General features: G+C 46.9%; 1 protein-coding gene across 1 annotated transcript in view; it reads right to left on the minus strand.

Moving 5' to 3' along the window:
* Window positions 1–8,602: 8,602 nt before the first annotated feature.
* LOC146186120 (uncharacterized) overlaps window positions 8,603–14,352 on the minus strand; it is a 132,054-nt gene continuing 126,304 nt past the window's right edge. The window contains exon 5 of the mRNA XM_084607987.1: window positions 8,603–9,777. The gene's annotated coding sequence lies outside the window, so the exon portion shown is untranslated. The remainder of the gene's footprint in view (window positions 9,778–14,352) is intronic.

Below are 14,352 nucleotides of genomic sequence, written 5' to 3' on the forward strand. Positions count from 1 at the left end.
TCTTTTCTCCACCATGCGTATTAACCAACTATATAGACCAACTTTCAGCTCTGAAGTACAATATCCGCCTTTAACCATTCACTCCATAAACACACGAGTGATGAGCTCATTATTTCTCGTCTACTTAATACCATTGATAACGCCAGTGACACATTCAACTCCAGCGCAGAGCTTAATTCATTATTGTGTGCAAAGACACTGCTTTCTTTCACTATCTTCCAATATACGCCCAAAACACGCTAAAAGGTGTGCGCGTAGCAGACCCTCTCTCAAACAGTACGCGTTAGTAAAGCACGTACAGTCTTCGTCAAAAGTGTACAGCCCGAGGGATCCGCTTCTGAGCCCTGTAGATGGCGCTGATTTAGCACTAGTGGAGGAGATTTGGAACACTGGAAATGCATTACAAGCCGCACGAAGTGACTCAGAAGCAGACCCACTGGGCTCTACACTTATGACATGTGTGTGTATGACGTGACAGCCCATGCAAGCGTTCGAATCTGCGCGAGACGAGTGAAAGTCAGCATGAGCGTGGATACCTGCAATGTCTCGGATCCCTGTTCGCCCTGATGCCATCACCTTCCACATCTGTACTCTCTCGTTCTTGCCCCTCAGTGTGGAGCAGGAAAACAGACTCACGCTTCCGCCCGGCCTACTTCTTCGTATTCCCTCTCGATACGACTCTCGCGCAGTCAGCCATAACGCAAGCAGGGGGGCAAGATGAAACGATTCAGGAGGTGGAAAAACGCTCTTACAAAACAGCATACGTAAGGGCTAAAGAGGAGACAGGGACAAGAGTTCTTCAAATCCTTGGTGCCCCCCCCCCCCCCTCCCCCGTCTCAGGAAATTTTTACACTTCCTACTGTCCACAATTAAGCCATGAAGACCCACGACAGCTCAAGGTCAAAAAATCTTAATTTGCATGCCTCCCAACATCGATTATGAGTGCGCGCGCGCCTCCTTTTATTTCTACACGCGCAGATGAATGGTTGTATACAGCTACTATCTCGTTCTTTTCACTCGATGTGTTGTCAAATCCTTTTCACGAATCTCTGACATAGCGGGCGTTCTTATTAAATCCGCTTTTTCTAAGCCCCTAACTGATCAGCATGCATAGACCCTTTATTCAAATCTGCTTCGCAGGTATTGCAAAACATTTGCTCAAGTTGAGAACTCTACAGCACCGCAGCGAATGCCTGCTTCCCAGTTAAAGACCGTGATTGCGCCGTAGATGCACCCTACAAGACAGATACGAAACTCGTGATGCGCAAGCGGTTCGTACATCTAAGATAGAGCGAGGCATGCTCTGCTGGCACGCGCATGTATGCACTGCCTTCCACACGCACGACGCGCATCCGAAGCCCACTCACCGGTGGCGCGGAGAGGCGTGAGGATTAGACTGTGTCCAACGCTGTGCGGCGACGGAGCAGCAACCGCTGACGTACGCCCAAGCGAACGTGATCTCGAGCAACACATGAAGCCATCGTCGTCGCTGCCGCTCGCGAAGCGTACCCGAGATCCAAAACAAGCCAGCCGCAGCGCCATCTTTGAATCCGGGGCTCCAACCACAGTGGGCGAACAAAAGCCCGAGCTCGTCCGCTCTCTCATCTCTCTCCCTCACTCCGTGCGGCTTCTATTCAAGCACGCGCTGGACTGAAGCGCGGCGTCTGCAGTTGTCGCTCGCATATCCGCGGATTCCTCGCCGGCGGCGGTAAACACGCTGCTAGCGGCCGACATTCTCTGGCGCGAGATAGCGACGCGCTGCTGCTGCCGGGAGCAGCAGCGGTGGCGCTGTCCCGGCTGCGCGAGCGACAAATTAGGAATATTAATTAGACCGCGCCTGCGTGTTCGAGCCGCGCGTTTTTTTCTCTCTCTTTCTCCCTCACCCCACGTGCAGAGGGGGAAGACGAGCGCTGCTTCTCTTCGCGACGCTGCGCGCGTTGACTAAGATATTGATCGCACCAGAGCGAGCTCTGGGACTCGGTGGAAGGAGGTGAAAATTATAGAGGAGGACGGAGCATTGTACAAGCGGAAGCAGAAGAGGGAATAGGTTACCCTTAGCAGGTCAGATGTGTATTTACGAAGGGTGCGTGCGCCGGTCATTCCTACCCCAACAAAGGCGACACATTTTGTCGGGAACACTATATGGCAAACCCCATTTTTTCGACTGAGAAAGTCTCAAATGAGGTCGCAACTTGGACAGACCTATAAATTCGCCTTCGACATGTGACCTCCGCCCCTGGCTTCTTTTTAACCTTGCTAGTGTAGTGCGCGTCATTATGAAGTGGTCTGATGAAAATAATTAAGGAAGAGATTTGTACCAGCCGCGGCATCTGCCAGCATGCTCGGAGGCACCTGAGCTGCGTTGGCGGAAACAGTGAATAGACAGCAAGAGGAAATAAAAGAAGCTAGTGTAGTTACCATCGCTCCTCATTCCTTTTTATTTTTATCGCACATGATGCACAATCAAATGTGAGATGCCGGGCTAGTTGGTAATGCGTTCTTAAAAACAGCGCAAGGAACAACACACAGACACACAGGAGAAAAAGACGGGCACAGCGCCTGTGTCCGTTTTACACACGCGGGAGAAAAAGTCGGACACGGGAGCTGTCTCGTCTTTCTCTCCTGTGTGTCTGTGTGTTGTACATTGCGCTGCTTTTAAGACCACAATAAAAGGTTCGTGCCTTAGGTTTCTTTATATCTAGCGTCAGTGGCATGCCGGTGCCTGTAGTCTATCACGCAGACACCAATACAACGACAAATCAGATTTTAAGTCATATACGGGACCCGAGTTGTTGCACCAAAATATGTTACAACGAAATGAGGTAACTTCTTTACTGCTACTTTTTACATTAATGACCACAAGGGTTTAATTTACTCTATCTGTAGCTGTGCAGGCAGCCGACCTTAATTGCACGTAAAACCAACAGTGCTTTTTGGTCCTTGGTTATCAGCCTCGAATCTCCCACTTCAGGTATACGCTATAGCTGGTGAACTACCATGCCAGTGGCCGAACAGCGGCGGAATGAGGGACATGCACCAGAATGTACTCACTGTGTTAACGAGCGGAGCTCCTCTCTTGGCGAGTCCGAAGAGGCGTACACTTACCTATATAGATATCGCTTCGGTGTAAAAGTGTATTCGTTGTATAGAGAACAACCGGTGCCAAAGTGCTCACCTCGCAGCTAGAAAACTTCGATGCCTTTATGGCTGGATTGGAATATGAAGTCGTGATTAAAAGCATTACGTGAAAAATTATCACTTAGTGTTCATAAATTTTCGCAAGTTACTTTTTCATAGAAATACCTCCCTGGCTGTATTCCATGCACCTATAACGCGAACGTAATTAGATACGAAAATCGACTAGTAAAAAGACTGCTGTTGATTATTTTAAGAAATGAGACACGACTGCGACATGCGACCAAGGCGCATATTTTTCGAACGGGGAAAGAAATAGACTAGTAGTGTATTGCAGAACTAGCAGTGTGAGTGAATTCGTTACTTCATGGCAATATTGCTACGCACCTGACGCCCTGTCGCACGCTTATAGGAGGGGTCCTTAAATAAACGAAATCGTGGCGATATACGACTCGCATTACAGAGGCTATGCAAGTGCTGAAAGGGCGTGATCAGATTTTGACCTCATGCATTTCGATGACATTAAAACGAATGACCATCATACTAAAATATTCAGAACGTCCAGAGCCGATGCTATCCATTCCGAAACAAAAATAGCTATTCGCATAACAGGATGATTTACCTCGAAGTCTATACCTCTAAGAGTGAGAGCTAGAGAAGATAATGACTTTCCTCGGCTAAATCCATTGGGATGAAACTGATGCATTCGAACGTGCCAGTAAAGCTGTAATCAGAGACAGCAGCGCACTAGATGTTTACCTATAGGTCTTGCATTTGTGTAAAAATGAAATGGTCAATATTATTTCGTTTGAAATTTCGGTCTTGGACATATAACTCAAGAAATATAGGATTCTTTCGATCCCACTTGTGAACAGTTAGAACTATGCAAAATTTGCACCTTAAGTTTGATACGCTGCTCCGCAATTATTTCAAAACCAAGACTGTTAATACAAATGAGCTCAGTGTGAGACAGTGTGCAAATTAAAATGCCACTTAGAGAACACGAACTTTTTTGTATTTACTTTTTTTTTTCGAACGGTTCAGACATTTGCTCAGTTAAGACTTGCGAAATATTAAAGGAAAAATAAACGAAATCTCGTGTTTATTTCACGCACAAGAGGGGACCTTAACCACAGTTTAGCTACTTCGAGGGAAACCAAAAACTGCTAAAACTTGATGTGACGATCATAAGAAAATGATTTTTGTGTTGCCTGTGTATTTGGGTTGAGAAAAACAAATTGGCTCGCGCTAAGCCTTGCACTGCGTCTCAGCATCGTTTTCAAAACGAAACTTGCGGGTTAAGAGCGAATTGGTGCCCATACAGAAACTTGAGATCGATGCTCAGGAATAGTTTGTAAGTGTTCATGCTTCTTTTGAAGTATATGCCACGCCTTCGATTCTTCGTTTTCTTCTTCTTTTTTTCTTCTTGTTAAGGAATCAAGCGGTTAAAATACCTAGCCTTGATTTATGGATACACATCAAATACATTAAGCTTCGGCGCATCGTTTTCTTTCTTTTGACATATCAATCATCCTGGAACTGTCCGCGGGCAGTACATGAAATCATACCTCTTTTTTACGCTATATGAAACTATTTGTAGTCTTTTTCTGGCGTCTCGAAAGAACAACTTGCTGGGGCACGCGGCATCTGAACGATCGCTTCGGCCATTGAGCGCGCTGGCATCCGGTCTGTTTTTATAGACTCATCTTCGTTCCGTCCGCCTTCAGGGGCGAGTTTAGATGTTCGCACCGTCGGTATTGTGCGTGTGCGACGCGATGTCATGCATTCCGATGGCAAGTATTCGAAGGAGTTAAAAAGTCCTGACATCACTTTGAACGAAGTGATAATATCCAATATCCAAACTAATGTCATGGAGACGTCTAGTTTATATCTTCTACTTTTATGTGCAGAGAGAGAGAGAGAGGGGGGGGGGGGGGGATGGGGGGAGGATGTTTTCCAACTTGAGCGCCACCGCACTGCTTTTAGTTGCCAACTTGCCTGAGGCTAGGTGGGCAAGGTCCGTGTTCGAGTAGCAGCTCGAAGTTCGCGGGGCGGCCAGAAAGTTCGTTCGTTGCAACTTGTCTTAAACTTGCCTGCAGCTATGTGGGTATAGACCCCATGCATTCTCCAGTAGCCACGGAGAGGGTCCGTGTGGCAACCAGAAAGTTTGTGCATTGCAAGTTGTGAATAACTTGTACGTATTTGTTGCTTATAAATAGTTTGCCATTGATCTTTCTGAGGTTTACGTAAACCTGGAAGTCTGAGGAAAGAAGACAACGGGAAGACCTTACATATATATCTTCACTGAACATATTGAAGCAAAGACTATAAAAAACCTCTAGAAAGTTACTGCGCGTATATATATGCTTCAACACAAAACAAAGGAGTTCCAAATAAACTAACCTTGCCGATAGGAATCTGTGCCGTCGAGAAAGCAGTGTTATAATTGATTCAGTCTATGTTTCATGCCGATAACAGAAAGACGAATTTCAATTTCAAGCAATCAGAAATCGTCATTTAAAATCATAAAAGCTGCCAAAATTGGTTGATAAACGCGAAAAAAACGTCGTCAGCAAAGCGATAGGCTCAATTTTCTTCTTGGGTATAGACGCAATTACGTCATATTACCATTCAAAAAGAAAAAGAACTACGAATTACGCGCGCTCGTAAAATAGAGAATGGTTGGAACGAGACCAGCTTTGGGGTGAGGCTATCGTATCAATAATAACTGCTTACTGCCTCGTGATCTTTATCATGCAGAATGGTAAAGTTATAAGTTTTTCAACTTGCAACAGAATAATGTTGAAGCTAATGAGAAGCTAATAATGTCGTAAATCGTGCACAGCCAACCACACTGGTTCGGCCTTCGTATTTAAGCGCTTTGTTATAAATTTCATGACCAGAGACTTTGAACTCCGTTAAGTGACGGCCACAACGGAGCACAGGGGCACCGTGTATGCCGCTGCAGACACTCGTTCAGCATTCGCAATGAATGTCTTGCGAGAACACAGAGCTAGGGCCGAGCATGCAAAGAACTCCATTTCCCTCGAATCACTTTGAATCCAAAACGTACCGCGTTCTGCCCACTTTCCGATGGTTCATCAGGGACGCAAGGAGTTTCCGCTGAATCAACAAGAGGCCGAAGAAAGACTCCCGAACACCAGAGGCATACGAATGGTTTTTATTATGGCGGACACTTGAAGCAAAAAAGAAGAGAAAAAATACAGATCTTTTATTTTCTTTCTGACCGTTATACAATGTTCAGGGTACATAAGAAAGACAACAGACAGCAAGCATGCGCAAAACTGCTCAACTCAACTATATACTATATATCCACTCTGACCGACATTTTCTCGCGACTATTCATGTTTATTCCTCAAAATATAGCTTGCAAGACGAATTTCGAGTTATACTGGCTACGAATGAAGCAGCTTAACTATTCAGATATCAGTTCGCTTCTTGTACTCCTTTAGTAAGAAGGCTTATTCTTTTCAGAGTCCAGATCGATGTTTTTGCTGTCGTGCCATACATGGTAACGAAGTATTTAAACCATCGCTCTGCAGACCAGAGCTTCGAAGCAAATTGAGGAAAAGTGTTCGCCCCTATATATATATATATATATATATATATATATATATATATATATATATATATATATATATATATATATATATATATATATATATATATATATATATATATCTTTTTTTTCTTTGAGCGCTGGCAGCTTTTGGAAGGCACAATGTCACAATGCATGTTTTCACGTCTTGCACGTCAGGGCACACACTAATGCCTTGTTCACCTTATAGTTACCACCATGACGTCTGACTGTCCTGTGGCTCCATCTGTCTCAGCAGAGAGTATACGCGCAATCGCCTCGTGGACGTCACCAATGCCTTGTGTCCGGAAGTCGTTGACCGCTGCGTTCTCCAAACTGTTACCCAGGGCCTGAGAACCTAACCTGGGAAGGCGGCGCTGAACGCATCACAAGTAAGGGTCTCAGGGAGTGGGGAACAGGGCCATCGCTGGTGTCAACCCCGCTGCTGGCGACGGCTGAGGATGCAATAACGATGCGTTCGCAGTACTTGAACTTTCGTTGAACTTCAAATGATCAGTGCTGAAAAGGACTTTCTTGCCTTAGCATCCACGCTCTCTGAGTTCACGTGGAAAAGAGGAACCAACCTTTATCATGTAGTAACTATCCTAGAAACTCGATAAGTGTATCTGATGGACAAATTTGTATCGCCGGCCACATGCACGTACGAACGAAGTTCCGGAGCAATGCAGCTTATGTGCCGCAATAAAGTATTATTTTCTCGGTAGTAGCGTATTAGACTCCATTCATGCCACTGAGAGGAAAACTCCGTAAAGGGCTCTTAAATACTCAAGAAAGGAGCATGCAAACGCCCTTCAGAGGTGGCCCCGAGCTCGAAAGAATGGCATCTACTCATTTCCATGACGTTTTGGTCCACTATATACGTTATACAGCTCATGATGCGGCTGCAAGCAGTCGCAGCAAGACCCGGGGTATGTCAGGTGCAAGGCGTTAAAACGCGACGTCACGCCCATGAGTCGAAGTCATGGGCTTCGTCAAAGGATGTATTTGTTGCCTGGTTCTTAAGTTGTAATTACACCAATTAATATGCACACAGAGGAATACGTAAATTAATCATAAAGTAAAAACTCGAAAGGTGTCGAGTAATGTGTATTATATATATATATTCGCCACTCTCACTTCCTTACCACAGACAGCTGAATCAGAGATGACTTTCTCTCCCTTACACTTCAATTATAAGGCTACTACAGCTATCGTTCAAGAGGTACGTATAACAGTCTATTCAGTCAATACTCACCTCTGAGGTGGACATTTGGAGGCTAACGAAAGGGCTGAAATTGAATTGGGCACAGATAAGTGAGCTACGAAGGAAATTAAGAGGGGTAAATATACGAGTTTTGTGTCGTGTTGGGTTTCATGGCACATATATAGGAAGCTAATGCCATCATGCGTAAACGCAAGTTTTAATGATAACGTTAAGAGAAAAGAAGCGAGGTGTTCCCTAGAATAAGAAAGAATGGGAGTAGGTGATACTGCGCCGCAATGAAGAACAAAAGGACATGGCAGGCACTGGGTACAGTAGATAACCGGCGGTCAGTTACAGTGACAGTGAATTTCAACGGGAGGTAAACTCCACATGGGAAGGCAGAGAATCCGAGAAAAATTAGTTTAAGAAGCATGTAGGAACGGGTAGTACACTGCCGCCGTACAGGACAAAGCTGACTGGATATAAATGGAACAGGCCTCTGTCCTACAAGCAGTGCAAGCAGCCAGACTCATGTTGACGGCGACTACATACACTGTAACAGCGTTGTACTAGCGAAGACACTGCTACTGCGCGTGAAAATCCCTCAGCGCAACGCGGGAACAGCGCGCGCCGCCGGCGAGGGTCAGCGGCGAGAGGGGGGTGGGGGGGGGGGGGGGGGGTCAAGCTGCGCGCGGAAAGCGAACGGAAGCGCGTCGATGGGCCTTCGCCTTGACCGCGCGGCGCTAGCGACCCCGGCGGCAGCAGATGGGACGCGGAGAGCAGCTTTTCTCTTATTTGCATCCCTTCCCTCTGGCGTCGGTGTATAAGGATTCCGAGCGCGCTCTTTTACGAAATTGATAGGGAGAAGCGAAAGAGCCAAACACGCGGGAAAGGACGCCTCCTCCTCCTCCTCGCGGCAGATGGAAGAGTGGACCCGTGGCCGCTGTTGCGCGCTCTTATCGGGCGCTGGCCTCGACAAGCGCAGGCGGTGACCAAAGGGATGATCGAAAGCGCGCGCGCGCGGCTCTTTGTCACGCACACGGCGGCAATAGCCCGCTTTTTTCCAGAACAGGCAGCAGGGCAGCGCCATTAGCGACAATGTGGGCGGACGGGCAGAAGGACACTCAATCATTTTGCCACATATTCCGGCGTTAATTATCGCCTCCTTAGCCGCGCCAGCTCCAGCAATTATGTGTGGTTCAGCCCAGTCGCTTTGGAAAGCTGAAGGAGTCTTTTTTTTTTTTTTAATTTAATTTCGGAGTTTTCTTTCTCCTTCGCTCGTCTTTCGAAAATCTGGCTACGTTTGTAATCGAAGAACGAGCTGACCCTCCGATGACGAAGTTATTGCGGGGCCTTATACGAACTAATGGTCAGTCTTGCGCGTGTGCGCACGCGGGGTCAGTTATTTTGAAGCCTGGACCATCACCGCAGCGGTCAAGAATGCAAGGTGCAAGACTGTATAACGAGGGCAAATTTCTAGCAATTGCTGCAAAGTGCACTTACCTCGATTTCCAGCCTCCTCGTTCATCGAAGACCGGTAGAATAAAGACCAGACTTAGACGAAGAGCAAGAAAGAAAAAAAAAAAAAAGAAGCAGGAAAACTATACTCCTTGTGGGCACAGGGTTTCTCGAGCAGGGGTTTCCTCGATGAACATTGTGTGACCCGAAGAAAGTTAGCAAGTTGTACAGTTAGCTCTCCTTGGCAGATGTAGTTCTGAACTATACAACCTACTACCTCACTTCAGGTGCACACAGAAACGACACGTCCACTCGGCGCACTGGCTGTTCATCCTTCTGTACAGGCAGTGCCGACGAGGCCTTCTGCGAGCCCACCGGCGCACTGCGAGAGAAAAAAAGGAGACAAACCGAGAGGTCGGCGTAAACAAACTCGGAACGAAAAAAAGGGCACGTACTGCAGCACTCGTCGGCACGCGGGACGAGAACACAAAATATAAAATATGCGACGCGCAGCTTAAATAGTTTCGCGCACCTTCAAAGAAAGCCGCAACGCGGCAGGGTGATCCGGCGGGCGGATGTGATGGGCACCCGAGCCTCGAAAGCCTTACGAAACAAAAAACAGAGTTTTACATATACATTCAGCGTAAGCAACACCAGGGGCGTCTAGACATGCGCAGAAGGCCGCGCGATAAGCAGGAGGAGGGTATCCGCGTCACTCGGTGAGTCACTTGCTGCGACGCGCGCTCACGCGACACATCCGCACAGTGTAGATCCCGCAATGCAAACTTTTCGCGGGCTAAGCGTTGCAAAATCGTTCGAGACTGGAATAATCCTTTTAGTTTCTCTTGTTGCGTCCGCAAGAGAACAAGGCGGAGCTAGACAGGACGCCCAGAAACAGTCTGCAGGCGGATCCTATACACCGACAGTAAAGACGACTCCCCCCTTGCTCACCGGACAAGCTGGTCGCGGACGTGAAACCCACACCCACTGTCGAGGAACAGGAGACGGTGTTGAAACCGCTGCTGAGAATGCTCTGTGGAAAGAGCGCGCCTGGCAACCGCGGTGAAACCGCATCGGTCAGGGCATACGCTGGCGCAAGAGCGGGCGTTACTTTGTATCCATATGCAGTGCCATGGAGAAACTCAAATGTCGCGACTGTTCGGTCTCTGCCGGCTGGAATCGCTGCAGGAAAAGACGACACGCAAAGGGCAGCAATTATCCCAGTAGGTAGCACGGGAAGCTGGGCCCCAGTCCCTACATTCGCCGTACCGGGGCTGAACGCGCCGGAGCGCCTAGATATTATAGCGCATGTATTCTATAGATCTTTTCTTGTATTAGACATTGCATTAAAATATTACAGATGGTTTGCATAAAACTTGTAAATATCTTTATTTCACGACTTTGGTTCTCGCGCTCAAGTAATTGTGCAAGAATGACTGCACCATACGCACTCGTTACTGTACTACCTTCTTAAGAGGGTGTTCTGGACAGTCTGCAACTCTGCGTAGGTTATTACTGTTCATAACACACAAATCAAGTGCCTGAACTAGGTCTATCATGAAGTCAATGCGATTACATTGCTCAAATTTCATGCGATCTGCTTAGAAAGGGAAGATAAATAAATATATATGAAAGATATCCCCGCACGGCCTGCAATTCTCCGTACATTATATTACTGCTAAGAACACATAACTCAAGTGTCTGAACTACAAGTCTATCGTGAAATCAGTGAGACTATATTGCTCATGTTTTACTATGATATTCCACGTGATCTGTTTAGAAATTATATAAGTAAAATTATATAAGAAAAAAGTGTGTGAAAAAAATCGGTCCAAGTGCTCAGTAGGAGAACTCGGACTAAAGCCGCCCATCAGTTATCTGCACTGGCCCCTGTGTGGGAAAATGTGGGCAAGCCCAAACTGGGTTTGTCCCTGTAGAACCCGTATTGGTCCCATGCACTTATGGGAAGGCCTAGCCAAAATTAAAAGAAAACGTTCATGGGGGAGGAATGTGGGCAGCCCTACATGGGCTCGTCGGGGTGTTCGCCGGCAGCCCAGTTCGGGTCTAGGTCGGCTCTCATCGCATAATCCGCGCTGAGCTCACCGCGGCTCTCCCGCACTGCCCATATCGGAACTACCGGGAGCTCCACTATATTGTCCATTTTGCGCTATACATATAGGATGCTCTTGTCTGAGGCTCCAGGCCGCATCACGCGCGCTCTCTACGAGGTGTTCAAAGGAACACTACGTTGATGGCATGCCTGACAGTAACATTGTGATTAAAACACTGTTTTTGTCGACTACGATTGCATTTTCGGTTCTGTTTTACGCTGGTGGCCCTCACATTTCTGGCATCCTTACAATGCCAAGTTCTGGTGGGACTTGATGTCGCTAAACGTATCATATACTTGCACGAACGCCCCCGCCGTTAACAGCTCCGACATTGCGGCGCAGTGCCTCGCGCCGGCAATTGTTTTGGCTGGATTCGTATTCCGTGCGTCAGCAACAGTGTCGCATTTCAGTACAGAACACAGAGCAGATGTTTCGTTTCCGTGAAGGTATGGTGGCTGCTCTGTCAGGCATTGACGCATTGCTCATAAGCCAACCAACCTACAATGTACCAGCAATCCTAATCATCGATTAGACGCTGCCAAAGTCATTTTTGTTAAGCCTTCAACTTTCGAGCTCAAATCGCCATGCCTGAGAAAGAAAGCCAAAGAAATAGTAATAATAAAAGTAGAGGTCACCGCAGAAAGAGCATTGTGAAACTTGAGGTCCAATCTCACGGAACATATGAATGAATGGATGTATTCTACTGGCCTTGCCCTTTATATCTGGTGACAGCTTGTGCCGCCTAGCTTATAAGCACTTTCTCCCCTTCCGTGGAGCAAGTTTAATCACACGATGTTTCGTAATTTCCCCTCTCCCTTGACCTACCACACCAATATTCCAACCACTCCTTCGTTCATAATAACGTGTTTGTCCTCTATTTGTCCATCTTACACGGAAAATTCCAGCGCCCCCTCTAGATGAGCCGCTTTCCCGTCTGGGATGTTTTTGTTGTGTGTGTTCAATCAGATGTCGCAGTTTCGATTTGCTTTTTTTTTGTGCATGCTAATCAACCTCATGCGTACGCTTTCAGACCCTATCACTGGACCATGCGTTTTATTCTGTCCCGTGCACCCTTTTGCAGTCGTATCCCTGCGCTCCTCCTCCTCGTCTGCTCTGTTGTCTTCAATATTTCATATCTTCCTTGTGTGCCCTTCACCATAGGCAAATGTAGCCTCAATTACGTATTTGATTTATTCCTGTGATTCCTCCCCTTCTTCCCGTATACCTTCCCGGCTGCGTGGTCAGTGACCTTTGTATACCCTCTGTATTTTCTGCCTGTAATCTTATGTGCCCCCAAAACGTTTTTGCAGTGCTTCTATCTTTTTGTTTTTTCGTTAATCTCCATAATTGAGTGGGCACTGGCTTTGAGCATTTTATCCTCGAAGAATGTTGACGCCTCCCTTTTCCTCTCCAGGTACTTCTTCCATTTTAATTCTATTTTCCCTGAAGTGGCCCGTTTTCTTTTTACTTTGCTGATCTGATTTATTTGCCCTTTCCTGCAACTGTGCATCGTTAAGGTTTCTGCGCTTATCCTTCTATTGCTGTTGTTGCCCTCCCTAACCTGTAGTGCAGTTTGTGCGAAATTAAGCAACAGTCAATAGTGGAGTATGAGTTACATCTTTCCCACGTTATTTTCCCCTCATATTTATTAAATGTCCGGCACCTCTTCTCTCCTTCCTTGCCATCGAAATTTCCTCACTTCTCCGCGGCCCCCATTGCTAACACAACCTTCTCCACAGTCCTACCCGAGCCTAGATTAAAATCTGCTGACAATGCCGCTTATCTTGATTCATCTATACATCGCTCCGTCAACGTCCATACATGCTTTCTAACTGCTCCAAGGTGGCAATAGCGGCCCGACTCCCAAGATGACGACACAACGACCGTGAGATGCACAGAGCATAGCGTTTAATGTAGTTTGCAGGATTGCATGTACAGGGCCGGTAGAAGTCCCAAGGTGATACGGGTCCGCACTTTTACTGCCCTAACGGGTCTAAAACACCCTCATCGGTGAGGAATCCAAGGATGGGATTCTTCATCACAGTCCACGGGTGCTGAACTTGGGGGATGTCATATATGCTGTAAAGGGCATAAAACAGTGTTTGCACGGGGGATATTACACCAGCTCTAAACGTGTGCATGTAGTAAAACGGATTGAGTTACATTTCGAGTCCAGAACGCGCTCAAGTCAAACATGGCGCATTGTGCATTACTAACAGCGCACAACCTTTCGCTTGCCACATAATAGCGTTTGCGGAGAAGGGCAGCTACACGCGTACTATAATATATAATATATATGTACACCATTATACGTTTACAGGCGTTCCCTGCACGACTTCCGTGCAGCTTCTTGGTATGCTCTTTCTTTGTCTCTTTGTTTTGCAGCGTTTTTCATGCTCTCCGGTGAATAAAAGTGACCGCTGTTTTCTTCAGTCGCCATTATGAATATTGGTGTGAAACAGATCCCCCCCCCCCCCCACACACACACACATACACAGTTTCCTCGAGTTACCTCTTGAATAAGAAGGGGGGGGGGGGGGGGCTTGCTCGGCATATTTCACGGTACACATAGCAGCTGGAGCTGTCGTGTCTGTATGGTGGGCGTACAAAGTGCCGTCGTTGCAAAAGTTTGACACCATGCAGCTTTGGTGTCCGACGTTCTCAGCTTTGGACATGCATAACATCAAGGCCGTCCGCAATGTACAGCGTATATCTATAGGTTTTATCCGCTCCTTTTCAGCGATGAGTGTGGGCTTGCGAATCTATCCATAATGTGGAGAAGGGCGGCAAAGAGAAGGAAAATAATAGGATGCATTACGTGGTGCGCATGCACCCCTTTCATATAT

Source organism: Amblyomma maculatum, chromosome 6 (assembly GCF_055883805.1).
Source record: "Amblyomma maculatum isolate TAMU_Amacu chromosome 6, ASM5588380v1, whole genome shotgun sequence".
Taxonomy (NCBI): Eukaryota; Metazoa; Arthropoda; class Arachnida; order Ixodida; family Ixodidae; genus Amblyomma; species Amblyomma maculatum.